Genomic DNA, 22,336 nt, shown 5'->3' on the forward strand with positions numbered 1-22,336 from the left:
ATAATACGCTAAGTGTATAGTGACGTCATTCTTAATACAAATAACCTGCCTTTAATTAGGATATCTGCTGTATCGGTATTTGCCGATACATCCACGCACCAAACAACAATTTCGTCGGCTTATTGCAAGAAGTCATTATGTGACATATCCACTATCCTGAGATAAACGGTATTTTAGTTTTATTTAGATATTGTGTGGTTGTTGATTTGCCCAAATTATCCTAAATATAACTACGTTGATAAAAATTGTTTTTGCAGTTTATAGAATGTGTCAAAATAAGTTCACTTTATTTAAAAACGTATTAAGTGATTTTTTTGCATTTAATGATTTCTTACAATATATATTTGTTACATGCGAGAAGTAATCCTGCAATAGTCTGTCGTCTACTGCACTAATCGTGCTGTTAAACTTTATGCTTGTTAAACTTCCAAAAGATCGGCAGAGCACTTCTCTATCATGTGTTTTTCTTTCTGTTTTATCAGCCATTACCGTCTCATTACAGGGAATAACCTATGTGTTATGTGATAATTTTTATGTTGAGCATGCGAGCAATACGCATTCAATAACAGGTAATGTCTACAATAATACGCCACTATTACGTACGGCGTATCGCCAGAAGGAAAACCAAAATTAAACAACGGAATTTCTTAACAAAATAATGTTTTCCACGTAATATTACAATGTTCATTAGCGTGAAATGTCAATCATTTTAACTTCAATGCCATCAAAATCTCGGCCGAGATTGTCGGATTACAAAACTTACATCAGTCAACGAAAGTAAAACCTGGCACGTATTAATGTGGCTATTATGCTAATGTTGACCCACCGTGACAGGTCGGAAGCGTGTCGTACAGAAAAAAAACATTGAGTCCTACTTTATACAGGCAACAACAAAAGTGTGAAGTCCTTTAGGGTTTGTAGGTATAATTAAATTAATTGAACTTTCAATCGTAGGCAAAATTAGTATGATCCATTAACAGAGCATAAAATAAATTGAACTTTTAATCGTAGACAAAATTAGTATGATCCATTATTTAGTATATTTATTGACTGCACGGTTGGTGCGGTGGACAACCGGCTGTCGCGCAACGTGTAGCGGGCTCGTTCGAGGAGCAACTCTTTGTGTGATCCAAAATTGTTGTTTCAGGTGTGTGTCATGTATATGTGAACTTGAATGTTTATAACCGCACCAACAAAACAGGTGACAAACATAGTGTGGGGCAACGTTTAAAAGAAAGAAAGAATAATAATTATATTTATCAAAATTTCAGTGACGGTTCACAAACTTCATTACTGCGAAAAATTTAATTATTTACATACTTTAACACACATACGAGAACAAATTAACAAAAATAATAAAATATAAACAGATGTTTGTTAAAGGCAAGGTTGGTGAATACTTTTGTACAGGGTTGTATCACAAAGCTGGCGTATTACGTCCCGTCGTATTATTATAATAGTAATTTGCGTAGCGTGCGTAGTGAAAGAGAAAATTTGTAATGACGGTCATTATGTAATATGTTTGAGTGGTTCAAAATTTACTGCAGGGAATTAGGGTTGTAGGGCGGATTATCTGCTTTATAGACATGCAAATAAAATTATGGAAAAAAGGACAAAACAGGGGCTGCAGGAACATAATATGCTATGTTTTTTTATAGTGAATTTTAAGACATCAGCCTTATTGGGTAATGAGATAAGATTCTTATGCATATGTGATACTAATAATAGCAGATAATAGTTTTGTTATTGGTTTTGCTAATCCAATGTGGTTAGATTGATAGACTAATAGTTGCTGGTTATTCAAAGAGACAGATTGGAATTTACAATTGATTTCACACTTTAAGCGGCGACGTTTTACGACCAAATTATAAATCCAGAAGGATAATTCACGAAACTGAGCGGACTACCTAGCGGGTTACCGCGGCTCCGGCTCAAAAAGCAGGAGTAGGAACGGGGTGATTTGTAGTCAGTAAGAGTCTGACACTCCCTCTCACCTCACCCAAGGCTTGAGAAGACATTAGATGATTTATCCCCCTCGAACAAAAAAAAAGAATAATAATTCACACAACATTAATAATCACTGTCCATATTTTAAGATGATTCACACAATACAACAATATCTGTACAAAAAACAGACAGAAACAAAACTTAATTGCTATAATAATTGTTTCCTTTGCAAATGTACAAGGTGTACTTATTAAGCATTGATACAGATCTGCGGTTAGAACAATGCAAGGACGTTCTTGAGGATTTTTTTAATCACAGGAAAACGGATTCATATTAAAAACGTTACAACAGGTCAGTTTCTTTAAGGATTTCTGTAATATATTATATTTTTTATTGAAGATTGTAAATTAAATATTTATTTTGTAGCTGTGCGAGTAAGATGTGCTATGAAGATGCGCCGCCGCCAAGTAGCTATGCGAGGAAGATGCGTTGGAGTATGCGATGTATCGATAGTACGCAAACGATCCATAGTACGCATCTTTCCATATAAAAAACATAGCTTAGCTGAGTCCGTTTCCACCAGTGTCAAACGCATCCACAGCAACGTAGCATAGCACATGGTAGAAAAGCATCTTTACTTAAGATTGTAAATTTGTTTTGTAACGTAATGGATGGCGTATTATTATAATAATACGAAGTAAATATGAAGTGCGTATTATTGTGTAAAAGGGACTGGAAAGCCAGATGCGGCTTTGATTTATAGGTCGGGCAAATATTTGTAATTTCAACTTTAAATATCTACTATTTTGCTTATAACAATAAAACTGAAATAAAAGAGTTGTTTTCAGATATTTCATACTTATATATAATTATTTATTTACAATTATAACGAAAAGATTTCGACCGTGACACACTGACACAGTTTGAAGACCTTAAATGCATCTAAGTGATTTAACTAAACGATGACGCATTTACAGAAGGCAATTAGATGGTCTAATGTCCATTTTCAAAAACCTATCTGTTTGTATGTCGTAGTGTAAACAAACCGGAGCTGCGGACTGCCTAGTGGGTAACCGGAGCTCCAGCTCAAAAGTCAGAAGTAGGAACGGAGTGGTTTTAGTCAGTAAGAGTCTAACACTCATCTCGCTTCGTCCAAAGCGGTAAAAGTCATAGGATGCTTTTCCCAGTTCAAAGACATGCAAACACATCTACGTTATATTGAAAACGAGCTTTAATCTTACATGAAATCTCACGATACCCAGTGACAATCACTTAATACGAGATCTTATGATCACTCAATTCACTCATACATGCAATTACTAGACCAACGACCTTTCAATACAAAGTATTTAATGACCAACTACGTCAAACTAAAAAAAAAACTGTCGCCAGGAGGCACTTCAAAGCGGAATTACATTCATCAAAACTACTAGCAAAGAGTTTTTTAATCATTTACGACTGTTGTAAAACTGATATAGCGCTGTAAAACCGTCTCCTGCGCCGATAAAATTAACTTAAACTGTAAATCTTTTTATCAAAGGGATTTCCGCTGATATTATCCAATGTAGTACTAAAATGATAGGGAAATATTACAATAATAAACATCAAATAATAACTTTTTTATGTAATAAGCCGGTAAACAAGCAGACGGATCACCTGATGGTAAGCAATCGCCGCCGTCCGTGGACACTTGAAACACCAGAGGCGTTACAAGTGGTTAGGAATTTAAGGGTTGTTGAGGAATCGGGGATTGGGAAGATTGGGAAGGGGGTAATTGGGTCTCCGGTAACCTCACTTACACAACGCAAGCATTGTTACACATCGGTTTTCTGTGAGGCCGACGCATCACTTCGGTCGAGCCGGCCCATTCGTGCCGAAGCATGGCTCTCCCACACTTTGTATGAAGGCGTTGTGAGTCAACCTTTATTTTATAATATTCTTGATTGATGTTGTTCTGACGTCTGGTTTCTATGAAAGGGTTCTCTATGAGTCGTTTACGCCCACTTCTAGTAAAGGGCAAAATTGCTGTCATAAAATTTATAATTTCTTTGATGTAACTAGAAGAAAATTTGGAACAGTTGACGCAATTATAGACCTTATGACCCTATTAACGTAGATTTTCTTTTTGCACGTGGCCCAATAAAATTAAAATTGACACAAAAAAGTAAAATAATAATTTTATATTCTGTTATACGAGTCATTCCGAATCCAGACATTCCTTCATTCAGTATCCTTAGTACAAGTTCGCAACTTCAAAAACGAAGCGCTCTGATTGGTTAGTTCATTCGCGCCAGCCAATCAGAGCGCCGAACGCGCTCTCGTTTCGTTTCGTACTAAGGGTACAGAGTTATGAACGATAAAACGAACACTATATGTTATATTGATTCACGGTACATAAATGAAATCTCATACATAACCCCTAAAACATACCCAAAACAAAAACAAACCCTGCAAACTTTATATGCAATAACTAAAGAATTGATTCTCATTTATGAACCATAATCCATACAAAATAAAGCTCAAAATGCATTAACTATACTTCGCAAATTACTTTCGTAGGAGGCACCGAATTTCATTTGATTACAATACCATCAATAAACCCTATGTTCTTAGCTATAAAGTTGAAATTGCAATGTTTTATGACGTTGACTTAGCAACTTGGTCTATCGTAGTTAATTATAGAAGTTTAGGGTTCTGTCAAAACATTTTTAGTTCCGTACATGTCATTTGTTTTAATTAAGATTAATGATTTTTGTAATAAAGTGGACTCCTGGAGTTGGGTGTAGTATGTGTCACTCATAGTTTATTTATATTATACAGTGGAGGCCAAAATTAAGGGACACAATGACATTTCATTTCATATCATTTCATTTCATATCATTTCATTTCATATCATATTTTTTTTCTTTGTTTCGTTTCAATCGTTGTAATCGGTGATGAACTAGGTTGTAATGGTAGTTGTGTGATCCCCAATTTGTTGTTTCGGGTCTGGGTGTCATGTGTATGTGAAATTATATGTTTGTAAACGCACCCACGATACAGGATAAAATTCTAGGGTAACGTTTAAAAAATGTAACAGAACTATCTTTTTGATCCTCGAAAGGACATGCAACCAACGAGACAGACTGCTGTCTGTCTCGAATTTGAGATCTGAGTAGGGCGAATTATATTGGAGTTTATCAGATTATTAATAGTAGATAGATTTGCCACCGTCCCAGGTGCTGGGTTTAATAATATACTGAACTGATTAAAAGTGCATGCTGTTTGCCTGTCCTTTCGAAGATCAAAAACATTGTTCTGTTACATTTAAAACCATCCAAATAGTTCTATAAGCATAATGTGTTGTTATCTACTAAACTACTAATATACTTGGTAAAAAAACTTTCGACCTGACAAGTTCAACGTTCAGCGGCAGACATAAAATTAATAGGAAATACAGGGTGCGTGATCATTTCGCCTAAATGTGACTTGAACACGCGCATTTTGTATAGAGCAATGTATACATAACCGCATATAAAGGTACACTAATCTATCACATTCTTTCAATTGATTTTCTACCTTAATTTTTGGTGGGAAAGTTGATATTCTATTGATAATGTTGGGTAACTTGATGTGCTGTTGAATAAAACAGTATATAATTTGTGCGAACTGAAACTAAAGTTTTATAGGAAATGTTGTTTGAATGTAGACAAAAACTAAGCATTCGTAGATACGGAACTTTTTTTAAAAATTAAATGTTAGATATGAAAGTGCTTAACTTAACTACTTAAGTTTGAAACTTTTCGTGTTATTCTTCTAGTTAATCTATTTTATAGTATGTTAAAATACTATGTTTGTCACATGGTTATTGAAGTTAACTCATCATTAAGTTACAATGAAACGAGTGTTCTTACGGTTGTAAACTACGTTAATTAGATATCTAGGTATTGGTTTCAATTCAAAGCACTTTTCAGCAGCTATTTTAATTAGCACTCTATTTAGTGCATAGTAATGTTATGAAACAATGTGAAAAGCGATAAAAAAGTCAATTGAAACTAAATCAGTCATTAAAATAAAAATATGTGCCAATACTAACGTTAATTAAATCTAAAGCTAATTGAATGAGCTATTACGTAATTCATACCACTCTCATACCAATAAAACGCATTAAAAAAAAAGAAAAAATCTACAATGAAGTGCAAAATTTATGGCACACGGCCAAATATACGAGTGTCATACTCATACTCATTTCCTTTGTATAACTATAAAAATCTGAAAGAACTTTTTTATATTTTATTTTAAATAAACATAAAACAGGTCTATGCACTCTTTACATATTATTACATCTTTGTAATTTCCTCATAAAACGACAATACGTGCTGACAGCTGTCATTGCGCCATCTTGTTTTTTTTCTGTTGTGAAATGTCAGTGTCATGGATTGTATGTACAGAGCGCTTAGTACGAGTTTGTTTTACGTTTAACGAGATCGAAATGAGACCGCGTTCGGCGCTCTGATTGGTTGGTTCATTCGCACCGGCCAATCAGACCGCCGAACGCGCTCTCGTTTCGTTTTCGTTTAACGTAAAGCAAACTCATACTAAGGGTACAGGAAACGTGTCGTCGAAAGTTCGCGAATTTTATTACTTTTTCATTGCTGGAGTTAAAATGTAATCTTGCTTTGTGGAATGCGAATCTGTGTTCTTTCTTTAATAACAATGATATTACGTTTGATGACATTGTTTTTTGTAATTTTTATCATTGACGTGACAATGTTTTTTACATTTCTTTTGAGAGTTATTTCTCTCATTGTTCCATTTTAATTTGCACAGAGTATTTTTCCAGTAGCTTTGATTAATTTTAAAAAATCATTTATTAATTTTATACAAAAATTAGATCAACCTTGTTCGATAAATGTCTTGTCATGTCATGTTTACGTCAAAACTTTAGACAATTTTGTTTTTTAATTTTCCGCTATTTTAAACCCACGACAGTTTTGCATGTAACACCAATGTCTGGATTGGATAATAGCTAAGTATATTCCAATATAGTGACAATCTTATTGCCTTGTATCGGGCACTGTTCCAATTCTGCTGAAATGATTTTCCGATAGGATACGAGAAGATTCGAGCATAACACTGCAATTACACTTACGAGTTCGGGAATTTTGAAGCCAGTAGCAGCTTTGCAGGCCGCAGTAATGTTCATTGTTATTATCTAAGACTTTGTTAGTTTAGTTCATGAGGGAGGAAATTTTCGTCTGTATAATGTACAAACGTGGCAAAATACGTACTAAAATAATGCTGTAGTTGTATACCAAGACAATGTTTATACCGTCCTTTTCAATTCTAATATTGCTGTAGAGGACGTGCATCACGTCTTGTATGAGTGTCAACGAATGGAGTCTCAGAGGTGTCAGAATTTTAGTTTAAATAATTTTAATATTGTTATTTATTTTTATTTAATAGCATTTTAGCATCACCAGTGATCTGAGGCTAGATCTCTTTATAATTTAATCATTTCAATTTAAGGGCATGCTTAACCTGTTAAAGGTTTAGCTTCTTCATTTTTCTACTAGGAAAAAAGCCCTAATGTATAATTTAAGATTTAAAAAAAACTAATAAATCTCATTATCCATTATAATAAAATTCTACCAACCCAATTTAAAAAACAAATCATCCAACGAGGCGCCTAAAAACTTGCATTCACGGAAAGCTTCGATCCTTTATATCTGGCACGCCAATCAGTGTTCATTATACAATGTTTTATAAGAAATTAACTTCTAAGAATATTTCAATGTAAACACATAGCCATTATAATGTACACGAAACAAATTGTGACCTGATATAATAATGGGTGTTACGTTAAACATGCACTCAAGTGCACGATTTTGATTTGACGTTTATTGTATAAACTACAAGACTTACTTTTGATTGGTTTTTAGCAATATGTGGTGTTTAGTGATGAATTTGTGTATACCTGTAACAAAAACATATTAAATTGTTAGTACACATTTTTTTACAATCAATAGCATATATTTTTATGGTATCATATTTCTTTTTATAGCAATCGCCGCCGTCCATAGATACTCAAGAGGCGTTACAAGTGCGATGCGTTAGGAATTTAAGGGTTGTTGGGAAAACGGATATTGGGAAGATTGGGAAGGGGGTAATTGGGGCTCCGGTAACCTCACTCACACAACGAAACACAACGCAAGCGTTGCTTCACGTCGGTTTTCTGTGAGGCCATGGTATTACTCCAATCGAGCTGTCCCATTCGTGCCGAAGCATGGCTCTCCCACACTTAAATGACATAAATACGACAAAACACGACCTTTAACAATATTATCAGCAATAAATAAATGTTTATAATGTTCCAAGTTTAAATAATATAATCCCAACAATATAATAATTGATAAGTGATCCACTTTATTATTATACAGATAATCAGTCTTTATACAAATAACAACGCAGTGAATTTAAATATGTAACGTCACGCCTTTTATCCCCGAAGGGATAGGCAGAGGTCCACATTACGGCATGTAATGCCGCTATACAATATACACCAATATACACTTTTTGTGGGTGGTGCCTGGGTGAGCCTATTGCCATATACTGGGCACGATTCCACACTCCGTGCTTCTACTGAAAAATTCGCGAAAATCCGAAAAAGTACCCAGTAATACTTTGCCCAACCCGGGAATCGAACCCGAGACTCCTTGTCTGGCAGTCGCACTTGCGACTACTCGACCAACGAGGCAGTCAATTTCAAATAGATACAATACATAGGCATAGAATATCAAAACAACATTTACAATTCTAATTGTAAATGTTGTTTCAACTCGTCAGATTGGATTTTGTGGAAGATCTAGAGATCTTCTACAAAATCCAATCTAACCAGTTGAGAGGAGCAACAGCAACTTCAAAACAAAAGATAGATCCTAACAAGATGTACTATATACCGGAGACACCTCTCCTTTTGTCCACGGCCTAACGAGAACCCTTTACAAGTCTAGTATTGGTCGAGGCTTTTCAGGCTATAACGACTGCCAGCACAAAGATACTTGGATCTAGGTACCTAGGTACATATTTCCCATATATCGATGAATTTGTCGGCTAAAGTCATTGTGGTACATATCCAATGTTATCTTTTTTAATTACTTGGTCAGATTTCAGCCTTTTCAGAGTTTAAAGACTGTTAGCATAAAGCTCATTATATTCTATACTAGCTTCTGCTAAAGTATCCTATCACCCAATACAGCTCATATCCCTGTCTTTACACCAAATTTTATCAAAATCTGTTCAGTGGTTTCAGCGTGATTGACGAATAAATATTCGAACAAACTTACACATTTATAATGTTAGTGTGATTATTAATACGGTTTTGGCTGTTATTCTCTTTGTTAGCTTTTATATTTGTAGGTGTACATATCAAGTTAACCTCTATCACCTGTTAAAATATTCAGTGTTGACTGCCTTGGTAATAAAATCGAATACCTACACGAGACTGAATAAATAGATTTCAGATTTAAAAACATACAATCTCACATAGAAATCTCTAATAGAAAATAAAAATTATATACACAAACCATTTTCCGCAAAGACTAGGAATCCAAGACCATAAATCAAACAAATTTCTAACTTAAAAACGTATCATTAAGCTTCATTTTCTAACAAACGAGTCCCTCTAATTTGCTTCAGCGACGTAATGAGACAGACTGTCAGAGCAAATTGGACCTTGATATTACAGGGTAAGGTTTATAGTGGTTTGAAAGGTAATTGAGGTCTTGTTTGAATAGGACATGATTAGATTATGACAAGCATCGTTGCAAGATCTAAGTGATCTGCGAATGAAAGGAAATCTATTTAATAGAAGGAAGAAATATAAAGACTAATTCTATGAAAGGAAATAAAATGGCCACTTATCTTCATTTGATTGGATATCAAATCAAATAACTAATGCATCTTCATATCAAATATTATATGAATTTTATAGCGTGGATTTTGTGACTAATAAAAGTAATCTAAGTTACTCCTTCCAGAAAAATCTTCGATCTCCAGTACCTCGTAATAGGGTTAACGACCAACCGTCACTCCTCATTAGTGTTGAGAAGTAAACCAATGCACTACTGAAGGAAAGACTCCTTCTTTAATGAGGGAAAATTCTAACCACCCTCTCCTTATGTTTAAGTAAAAGAGCCATTTATTATAATTATTAAATTAAATGCGAAATTATTCTAATTCTAATATTTTTTTATGGAATTGGGGGCAAACGAGCAGACGGGTCGCTTGATGGTAACCGATCAGCGCCGCCCATGAACACCAGCAACACCAGAGCGTTACTAGTGCATTACTGGCCTTTTGGGGGTTAGGAATATAAGAGTTGTTGGGAAATCGGGGATTGGGAAGATTGCAAAGAAAGGTAATTGGGCTGCCGTTAACATCACTCACATAACGCAAGCGTTGTTTCACGTCGGTTTTCTGTGAGGACGTGGTATCACTCCGATCGAGCCGGCCCATTCATACCGAAGCATGGCTCTCCCACACTTTCTACGAGTAATAAACCAAAGAGCCAGCCAGACAAAAGATACAAAAGTCAATATTGATTCTTAAAGTTAAAATGAACTTGGAGAGCGCTGGGACATTGATAGGTACGGAATTTAATTGCTGTTCCCGATGGTATATCAGCTTACCCAAGCCTTTTAGGTCTAGGGTTCTTGCATAAGCGGTAGCGAGAGCGAGTAAAGAGCCAAATTTATGGCATCATGTATGAACGAGAAGTTGGAAAATGAACTGTATTTTATGTCTAGTAGTTGCAAGTTTCGTTTATTCACTGTGATTTATTTACCATCAAATTAAATCGACAGATATTGGTGATTTTGTTCGGTTATATAAAGTTTTGTAAAACATGAATTTGTAGGTTAGTTATAAGCAATAAACTAAAAATCGCGGTTTACTCACGTAAATTAATGGAGAAAAGCTCTACTAGTTTCGAGTCAAAGAGATACTTCATTATAAGCAGCTGCAATAGAGCACGCTCCATTCATTCACGTGAGTAAATCGTGATACTTAGTTTATTTAGTATATCTTTGATAGTTATTATAAAAACATAGCAATAACGATAACAATAATCAAAAAAGTGTATCATACGCTACAAATGAAACAAATACTTTGACCAAGTTTCAAGTTGCAACATCAACAAAACAATATACAACCTTGTCCCAATAAATCACGAATCGAATCGGACATCAAAGGTAAACCATATTAAGATCAATCCAGTTATCTAGACAAGCACATCTGTTCCGAGATACAGTTTAAACTAAAACGTTTCTCGTATAACTGTGCGAATGTAATCGGTTTTTGTATATAAAGCTTGTTTATGTATATGTATGATGTTCGAGTCTATTTATAGATTGGATTATTTAAATATTGGGGTTAGATTAAAGTAGTGTGTCCTAGTTCGTTTTTAGGGTTAATTGTGTGACGTGGATGAGATTAAAGTTTAGGGATTTTCCTTTCTATCTTTGATTCCAGATAAAGTCATTCAATTATTTCTACCGTTACATGAGCACATACCTATTACCTATATACATCAAGAGAATTGTTTTTGTATGACCACTGCTGACCAAAGCCTCTTCTCGCACGGAAACCAGGTCTAGGTAGTTCGCAGCTTCGGATTATGATTAGACAGACAGGAAAGTTAACGTTAACTCAATTTTTTTAGATAAATACACACTTATAATTAGAAATTATAAGACCAGGTTTCGTCACGATGTTTTCCTTCACCGTTTGTCAGTGGTTTCTAAATAATCTTAGAAAGTATATATAACTCAGAAAGTCACATTAGTACGCAGCTGCATGCATGAGGAGCGGGTGGGAGGGGTTTTAAACCTCTGGGCCTCCACGACATTTTATTTATTTATTTAATCTTTAATGTACACAATACAATAAAATAGTGGTACACAAGGCGAACTTAATGCCATATGGCATTCTCTATCAGTCAACCATTCTATCGTTATACATGACAAACCAGTACCAATCAATCACTATAGATTTATTATAACAAACACATTGTATAAAACACATAACCATTAAACCATTTAAACTGTTATTACTACAAAATCGATGAAATAAAAGTTATAAAAGAGCTATAGAAACAAAAAGAGATATATTTTATTGTTGAAATTGATGTTGCAGTGAGTATGAATGTTTGGTTTGACGTCACAGTACCGTCATAAACCCATGTGCAGGCAGTTTTATCTAGTTTTAGCTGGAAATCTATGGAATGAATAAATCATAGTGTTCCCATCCATCATCGGTCCATGATGGTCGGTTTCTACGAATTATATGCTCGTATATAGATTAGAATAACAGTTTTTTGTTGAGATCATTACCTTATTGATAATTTATAAAGATAATTAATTTGATGCAAAACTTACCTACTTGACTTAAGGTATTTAACGCAAGGATATGGTAAATTTATTACAATTCATGAATGAAATTCTTAATCTTTTAGCCAGTGTTGTAAGAGAAACATCTGACAAGAGTTGCTGATAAATTTTATTCTTTTGACCTACGATCAAACCTGGCCGTCAAGCATTCATCATGGTTTCATCATCATGGTAGACCTTATAAAGAGGAGGTTCTTAGTCCAGTAGTCTAGTTACACGAGCTATTCATTAAAATAAGGCGAACCCATTGTCATACTATTGAGACTTCCTAAAATTGAAAACCAAAAATACTTTTCCCTACCCAAGAATTGAGTCAACGATGCAGTCGAGAGACAGAACCAAAGACTTAGTATAATCGTTATACCTCAGCACTAAGACCTAAGCCATACCCGGAGAAAGTAATTATTAAAGAACTTAGTTCATACCGTGAAAGGTAGCCGTCTCCAATTAAAAGTTTAGCTTCATCTGCTCTAGACTTCGCTTCATTTTCATATTATTATTAAATTCCTAAATAAATTCTAGCGTTTAATTGGGATATAGGAGTCTTTTTGGTATTAAGTTGTTTTGTTGTTAATAATTATAATAGGGTAGAATGTCTGATTAATATTGAACTCAAGTGAGATACTAAGCAAGGGTTACCGGTAAAGTAAAGCTGCTTTTTTTTTTTGAAGGGGGGAAAATCATTTAATGTCTTCTCTAGCCTTGGGCGAGGCGAAACGGAGTGTCAGACTCATACTGACTAAAAACCACCCCATTCCTTTATGTACGACCCTAAATTAAAGTAAGAGTCTGAAACAGTAAATGGCAATAGGCTCCTGATTCATAAGACTTAGAACATTACCGTAACAATTGTATCTTACATGATATGTGGACATCTTTCTACCCCTTTTGAGGATCCAAAGGGGGTTTATGTTATAAAATACATTTTACAAGCACAATATTGAAAAGTAATTCAGTTAATATTCTCTCACGCCATTTTGGCTTCGAATAATTTTATTAAATTTTTCCTCGACCCAGTAAAAAAATATTGGCGAACGTAAAGACAAAATTTTAGCATGAAATAATTATATTATTCAAATTTTTCAGCCTCGATAGAAGTCTGTATTTAGTGGACTTTTTGTTTGTTTAATATATTTATTTGGTTCAAACATTTACTTTAGCTTCAGAATCAGTATTACTTTATAAGTGTTATTTTATACAGTTGTTATAGTCTACGAATTGGTTTCTTGACAGAAAAATGCAGTGAGCTTTGTCCCAAATTTTGTTGAATGCATGGGTGTATCTACATATTTACTAGCACTCATCATCATCAGCCTGTTCTCGTCCACTGCTGGACACAGACCTCTCCAATGGCACACCACTGAGCTCGATCTTCAGCTCTACACATCCAACCACTACTTTTACACTATTGCTATTACTAGCTATAACGTAGAGAAAAATAATAAGAGAATCACAATAGAAAACAAGAAACATAAACAAAACACTACACACCAACTTAACAGAGAAAACTATTAAAAAAATCCAAGTTTTATCATTTGAAAACAAACAGTTTCATGTTGCAGCAATAAAAACTAACTTTTTACGCTTTATTATATTCGTTTAGATAAGAATTTCATTTGCAGTAGCTTAGGTCGGCTAATTTAAATTGTATTGTGTATTTAACACGACCAACTTGAAGTCGAGGTTTTATGGACGACTTTAATTAGAGAAAAGACTCTTGTTTTGTTTAATATCTTTGGGAACAAAAGAAAAAGTTTGATATTACATAAAAACGGAGAAAGAGATTGTAGTATTGTGTTGTTCTGATGATAAGGATTGCATTCTTTCTATTTTGTTATTCTCATTCTCTTGTAGATAACGCTTAGTATCGAGTTTTTAAGACAAAGTGCTAACGAGAACATCTTAATTACATAAATTCATAAACTATTTTAGGGAACATAGTGTAAAGTTTCCTTAGAGGAGGAGGATCCTCCGACCAGGCGAGGTGATCGTGCTCGGGTTTTCTGTCCAACAATTGTTCGTTAGGATTTTAACTTTACATGTGCAATGTAGGATCAATGACGTCTTCCGTTGATATGTTCCTCGATCATCTATGTGCGACTTCTGTCATCTGTCATTATTTGTCATGTGTCGCCACACTACCGCGTTTGCCCCATAGATACAGAAATTACACCTTAATCATCATCATCATGATCATCGCTAGTCAGAATACGTCCACTTCAGAATAAACAACTCCCATTTTATAGGATTTTGCTACATCTTTGCACTTGGCAGGCGATTCAAAGATCGCAGAGAAGTCAAAAAGAAAAAGAAATGCTACTGCTATCCTTCGCCATCTGGTCGCAGTTTTACAGCCTAATTAGTTGAGAGAAATTAAATCGAAATAAAAACCAAACGACTTCGAACATCACAACGAACCCCCAAAATTTGGAAGCGACTAACTTTATGTGAGAAAATAATTGTCAAACGAAACGTAAATGATATGAAGCGCGACGTTATAAGTTTGCGCGCCACCGAGCGTCGGGTAGTAAACAATAAGGAACCATGAAAATAATTCGCATCATTATTCATACAATAACATAATCATCCAAACGACGTACGAAGGGGCGTAGTGCTATCAAAATCATAAACATAACACTTACAAATGAAAGAGAAATATGAAATTACTGAAGAAAGAAAAGGACAAAAGATACCATGGATTTTATTACACGAAACGAAGTTATGGAAATAAGGGCGATTTACAACGTGGATGCACGTTTTATGGCGTTCAGTGTATTGTTTTGAAAACGATATTATTTTCAGTCGAGCTAAGGAGGTCTGGTTTCCTTAGAATTTCTCATGGGAAAGCTTGTCGTACGTGGGCAAGCAAGGTGAAGCTTTTTTCATTTTTGCAAATCAAATTTTGTAAAAGCTGCAAAAAAATCTGATAAAAATGCTTACTCAAATTGAAAAAGAAAAAGTGCAGTCGAAGCAAATTGAATCCTTAAACAAAAAGCTGCATCACCACTAACTGATCTGGAGCTGCGGACTAACTAGCGGGTTTACCGGGTTCCGGCCAGAAAAGCAGAAGTAGGAACGGGGTGGTTTTTAGTCAGTAAGAGTCTGACACTCCATTTCGCCTCGTCCAAGGCGGGAGAAGTCATAGGATAATTTCCTCTCTTAAATAATAAAAAAAAACATATAATCATAATTGGTCCCATAAAAAGACCTAGAGGAACCCCAGAACCGTCTTAAAGATACCAGTACTATAAAAACAAAAGCAAGCAAAAATACTGCATTTACCTTAAAGAAAGCCAACACCTCTGCTATGACCTACATACATTTCACCTAACCAGTTACCACACACACGTAAACCGAGTTTACGAGTATATACGAACAAACGTACATTATAGCTTTTACAGCAATTTATGAGTTGGACGAGTAATAACAAACAATGATTTACTATGTGGCTGACATTCTGGAACAAAAATACTTCACAATGTTAGGCTTACGTTTTCTTTGAAGTTCGTTGTAGTTATTGATGTATTTGGCCTTTTGGAGGGAGATATGTATTTTTGTGTCATTATAAATAGGTACAATATTTTTTGTACCACCCCTACTCTTGGCGTGGGTGTCATAGGAATCACCTAAAAGATATTTGACAGAGACTGGGCAATAGCGTTTTGTGCTAAACTTAAATATTTTAATCTGCCTGTCAATCTTTAAGATTAAGGTAAATCAATTGCACGAAATCTTTATGAACAATTTAAGATCAAAAAGTTCAATAATCCTTTAGTTAACACTGCATACTTTATTGGAATCTCACGTTGTTGAGCATAGCCTTAATTGAAACCACTAAATTAATAAATATATGATAATGAATAATGTTTAACCGCACTGTACCTACAGATAACTTACAATACAATGACCCTTAAAACAATAGCCCTGTTTTAAAAGCTTATTAACAACGCCACAAATAATGTTTGCAATATCAAGAATGGCAGCTTATGATAATATTTTGACAGTTAGAATCGATGTTTTGACAGCTGACACAAGTGACAGAATGACTAATATGGCGTATTATGTCAACCATATTTCATTTATTGCGAGCGCAATAGCCATAACAATATGTCAATGACGATATTTAAAAAGTTTAATAATATTATTAGCTATTAGCTTGTACCTGTGTTGAAACTATGCGATGTTTTCTATTATAGACTACACATTGACAAAGAGACATGTGCTACTAAAGGGTCGTGCTAGCCCGGTGGATTAAGACGCTCGCTTCTCATGCATGAGAGTGCGGGTTCGATACCTACCAACGGCAAGTACCAATGTGACTTTTTCCGAGTTATATGTACTTTCTAAATGTATCTACACATCACTGACCAACAGTGAAGAAGAACACGGCGAAGAAATCTGGGCTTATAATTTCTAATAATGTAAGTTTGATATCGCCAACCCGCATTAAGTAGGCTTATAGGCTGTTGAAAATGATGGTGATTGACAGAGACCGTCAGTAAAGCTCTCTGATGAAAGCTGAACCTTTTAAACTCATATTTTCAACCCATTTGCTAATCACATGGAAACCCTGATATATCAAACCCTGGTATGTCAAGGATCTCCGTAGTCCAGTTAACGACGCAGTTGTTTCTATTGGTCAGATTATATGAAACTTGTTTATTAAATAGAGAAATTTTAAATAATCATAAGTCATATAAACAAACTATGCTTCGTCTAATCCAGAAATCTCACCTGAAACTGTTAATACAATATCTCCACAGGCGCGCTTACAATTGAAATTACTCGAGCAAAGTTTTGAAACCCACAAATGTAATAATAGTTTTAGTTAGAAGCGTTTTCGTGGAAACTAAGTTAGTTTCTTAATAAACCAATGCATTAGAGAGCGATATGCGTTTACATTCTGCTGTAAAAGCGTTTGCATTAAGCAGATTGGCTACAGGGAACGTTTGTGGAATCTCGCTTTTTGTTTCACTGTTATCTGATTTGGTTATTCAGCTATTTTAATTTGTAATTTTTGCTTTGCTGGGATTAGAAATATCTAAATATGCAGTTTAATTCTGGTTTTTAGTTTTGAATCTTTGTCATTCTATGTTTTGTGGATAAAATCATATACATCATACATCTACACATTTAAAAAAGATTATGTAAAATGACAAGTATTAGGTCTTATGGTCTTATCAAGATGATTCGTAGATTATGAAAGTTTTGGGGAAATTGTGGCATGGCATCCATAGCAGAATCTCTAGCCATCATTCGATTCACACTACATGAAAGTGTGTTTTTGTGTTTATCTCTACCTATTTCTTCATGGCATGATGTCATGTAATATTTAGTTAGGAACTTTAAAATTACATGTCATGTACCAATATTTGATAGAACAACTAACTACAACCTGAATCCAAGACCGAATTTCTTATATTTAGTCTCAAAAATATAATGTTTACATTCAATTTAGATCAAAGGCAAGAAACATCACGCCTGAAAGAATTATCGGATTTATTGGTACTGTGTATTGACATCCCGAGACCACAAAGGCTTTTAGAGGACTTCAAAAAAAGTGTATCCCTTCGGATAAGGGAGAAATGTTGGCTTTGCGAAATCCGGATAAAGTTAGTGACATCCGAATCAGTTTCGGATGGTTTTCTTGTGACGTGTTTGTTTATTTATGGTTTGATGAATCCGATTATCTATTATAGAGAATATTTTTGTTATGGTATTAGTCAGTAAACATGCAGAGAGATCTGCTATAGACACCCGAAACACCAGAGGTGTTACAATTGCTTTTTTGGGTTGTGAAGTTAGATGGCTGTAAGATAATAGAAACATCCCATTGATGTTTTAATGAGAACTGACAACATGTTTGCCTCCGAGCGCATCTCCCGTATAATTCCAAGGAAATTATTAATCAATTCTGTTGGAAAAATGTAATTAGAAAAGTGCAAAGACTTGCAATTGAGCTTGATTTACTACACGAGTATAGATTAAAAAATTACATAATGTAAATGATAGTCATCGCACTTAATTTTAGGCAGTTGTTTTGTGTCCAACACAGAATTTTTTAAATGAATACCAATAACCCTCATACCAATTGTAGAGGTAACCATTCGATTAAAACAGTCAGTAATGTATTTCATAACTGTCACGTAATAAGACAAAATTAAACACGTCTACTCCAGAATTTGGAAAAGGAAAATTTTTCACAGAATCTAATAAAAATAACTCGCAAACGTGATTATGAAGAAACAATATTATTTTCGTACAATTGCGAAGTAGGTACAAGGTTTATGTTCAAAGTTTTTATTGTAGGCTGTAAATAGAAATTACAGGTAAAGCAGGTATTTTTCCAAGGCAGATAAACCTAAAAACAGAATAAAAATAAAAGGGGAGTATACATATATTTTTACAATTTTTTTCTTTTTTGTATTTTTTTTTGCTTTGAAAATTGTAAACAACTGTCTTATGGTAAAGTACTGAAAGGAACGCCTTTAATCCTCGAAGGGATAAGCATAGATGTACATATGCAAACTTTCACTTTTGACCAGGGTTATATGAAGCACACATACACTGTTTTTATTGAAACATTTAAAATCTGAAAAACTCGAGACGAAACCAACGAGATAGGGGTCGAAGCGATCGACTGCCTAGCGGGCTACCGACGCTCCGGCTCAAAGAGTAGGAGTAGGAACGGTGTGTTTTTAGTAAGTAAGAGTCTGACACTCTCTCTCGCCTGGCCCAAGGCGGGAGAAATCATTGGATGATTTTCCCCCTTCAAGAGAATGCATAGATATAACATCTACTGTATGGAGCAGACACTTATACAATTCTTTATTCTACATACATAAAACATTTATCTATCATTGCACACAAACAAAATACAAATCTTTTAATTAATTGCAACTTTTATAACATCAAAGGTGAAATAACAGTTTTTATACCGGAGACATTTTCTTAACCATTTGTCAGTGTACAATGGCACACGTCATTAGGCACACCCATCAGTTTTCAACGCTACACATATTCTTCAAGCATATGTTGACCATCTAATTATAGTATAGGCAGAAATAGTAATATTGCGACAGAGTTCAGTCAAAAGAATACTCGTGTTAACAGCTTAACACGTGTTTCTGATTTTTGAGTGTTGACGTGATATGATAGTTTGGTTGTTTGAGCACGATGTGTGTATCGATATATCAACCTTGTGTTCGTTAAAGGGGTTTTTGATTATAAACTCTAATATTAGAGTTGAATAGCCAAACTATGAGTCCTAAGATCAAACATATTGATTAACATGTTAACCGTTACGTCGGTCACTCGTTACCGACGCTTTGCGGAGGATTTGCCATTTTTTTTCCACAGTATTTTTTTGCGGCCGGTAATGCTTTAATATTGGTTGTAATTCCACCAATTACTTAGACTACTGCATTAATATACTTCGGCTTGCTTTTCAAGAATAAAAAGAAATGGAAACCGAAGTTAACCCTTAACTAACCGGAGATATCGCTTGCACACAGCACCTAACAAAACCGACTACAAAATTTCCCACAAACCAAAAACAATAAATCATAATATAAAATAAATAAAAACTAACTTAAAGCGTCGAAGAAACTGTCCTCATCAGAGTCGACCATTGAACCAAAACTGTATCTTCACCTCAAACCAGCACAATACCGAAAATATTACACTAGAACTACGTCACGACCGAAAAACGATTCGTCAAAAACCGTTTCAAGCCGAGAAACCGTCTTCGATACCGGCGTTTCAAACAACTACGTCATCTCACGTGATTATGTAGTGAGCTCGCGTGAAACGCACATGTTCACAGGAGAACACATCAAGCGATACAAAACCAATATAACATGGTCTTGCTTCGTATAAACTTTCCACACATCCAGAGGTCAGTTTATACTGGCTTTTCATAGCTTGATGTGATCATTATACCTACATATTACATTGGAAGCGTTCCATGAACGTAGAGGAAAAAAAAAGTTTTTAAAATATCATAAATCAAGATCGTTCGTCCTGACGTCAGAATTCCATTCAGGCGCTTCGTAAATTTTGGTGTACTCTTGGAACTCGATTGTGAATTGAAAAGTGAGTTGCGTTCGAGTTTTTAATAAGACGTTGTTTGTTTAGATAGGTGAACGTTTTTAGAAGTTGGTTTTGTGTGTATGTAGAGATAGGTAACAGATTTTAGTTGTTTTTAACTTTTTATCTTTTTTTCGATACATTTTTTTTAAGGAGGAAATCATCCAATGGCTTTTCTCGTCCTGCGCGAGGCTAGAAGGAGTGACTCGTACTGATTAAAAACCACCCTACTGCTTTTAGAGCCGGAGCTCCAAAAAACCCGTTAGGTAGCCCGCAGCCCGAAACCTTAACCAAGGATTTTTTATTTTTTATTAAATTTTGATATTTACTATTAGGTAAGTCTGATGAGTAACAAATAAGAAAACGACAACTTCGTATTGAAACCCACTATCATATCAGAAAAATCGTGGCTTCAAAATAATTGTGAAGTTAAGCATGAACAAAAACATTATATAGATGAACAGAAATTAAAAAAAAAAGAAACGTTTTATTATTAACTTTCATAAGACATACTAAACTAATTACCATATTATCGGCTCATTCACGTAACTGTTTAATGAAGATCCCGACTAGTTTCAAACCAAGCTAGAGGCTCATATTCAGGATCAGCATTCCGCGAGTTTTTGACAAACAGTTAAGTGAGTAAACCGATAACATAATACCTAATTAAAGAACTTACAAAAGTTTTTCGAGAACCAATAGTAAGTCATAATTTTACTTCATGAAACGGTTCATACTAGATTTTTATGAGCGAAAATTGTTTACGATTTTTTGTGTATTGCTTTCATGTAGGAAACCTGTTATTGGTGCAACATATATACATACATACATACATACACATGTGAGTAGATTTAGTACTACTTCATCGGTTACTCTTCATATATATTTAATTTCAGTAGGTAGTAGTAGCATTAGAGCATTTGCTTTTTTAAACTGTAGCATAAAATATCGATTTAAAATTTTCGTTATGTGTGTTATATTTTGTGTGAGAGAGCCGTGCTTTGGCACGAATGGACCGGCTCGACCGGAGTGATACCACGGCCTCACAGAAAACGAACGTGAAACAACGCTTGCGTTGTGTAAGTGAGGTTACCGGAGGCCCAATTCCCCCTTACCAATCTTCCTAATCCCCAATTCCCCAACAACCCTTAAATCCCTACCCACAAAAGACCGACAACACACTTATTCCGTCTGAACTGGTGTTTCAAGTGTTCATGGGCGGTGGCGATTGTTTACCATTAGGTGATACGGTCGTCTGCCCGATTGCTCGCGTGTTCCATTTTTTTTAATAGTTCTGTTTTCTTCGTTTTGTTTCTGTGTGTGTTTCACTCTACTTTTGTATATATTTTAATTTATTATTCATGCTATGCACTTATAAGCTCATTTACTGTATTCATGCATTTTATTGCCATTTTTACGATCACTTATGAATCTGTCAACGTAGTACGAGTCGTTTTATTATAGGAATTAAAACGTTCGTGAAATTTTATTCTTTCTTATTTTATCTTTGAGTTATAATTAATAATATCAATACCAGTAAAATCAGTATCTATAATAATCTGTCCTGTCATGTTTAGAAATCTAGAATTTTCTAGTAGTTTAGTTGTTATTAGTAGTAATACGAGTGAGTCAGATCAGGGCGCCACTATCGCCAACAATGTGTTAAGTATAACAGTTTGGCGATTTTTGATATAAAAAACAAGAAAAGAAATGTTTCTCACCTAAAAATATAGATTTCAAAATAAATCTTTTTATAATCCCTACTAAACTTCTCCTTAAATATAAAATATATTAAAAATTCAAATGTAGAACGCACGAACGCACACGTAGGTAAATCAAGACGGAGTATCTACCATTCATAAAATCAAAATCGC

The 22,336-nt window shown here is 34.7% G+C and overlaps 1 protein-coding gene across 2 annotated transcripts in view; it reads right to left on the reverse strand.

Annotated features, from left to right (window-relative positions):
- LOC118273278 (pseudouridylate synthase RPUSD2-like) overlaps positions 1–22,336 on the reverse strand; it is a 465,443-nt gene that overhangs the window by 182,272 nt on the left and 260,835 nt on the right. The window lies entirely within an intron of this gene.

The sequence above is a fragment of the Spodoptera frugiperda genome, chromosome 1 (genome assembly GCF_023101765.2).
Source record: "Spodoptera frugiperda isolate SF20-4 chromosome 1, AGI-APGP_CSIRO_Sfru_2.0, whole genome shotgun sequence".
Classification (NCBI taxonomy): Eukaryota; Metazoa; Arthropoda; class Insecta; order Lepidoptera; family Noctuidae; genus Spodoptera; species Spodoptera frugiperda.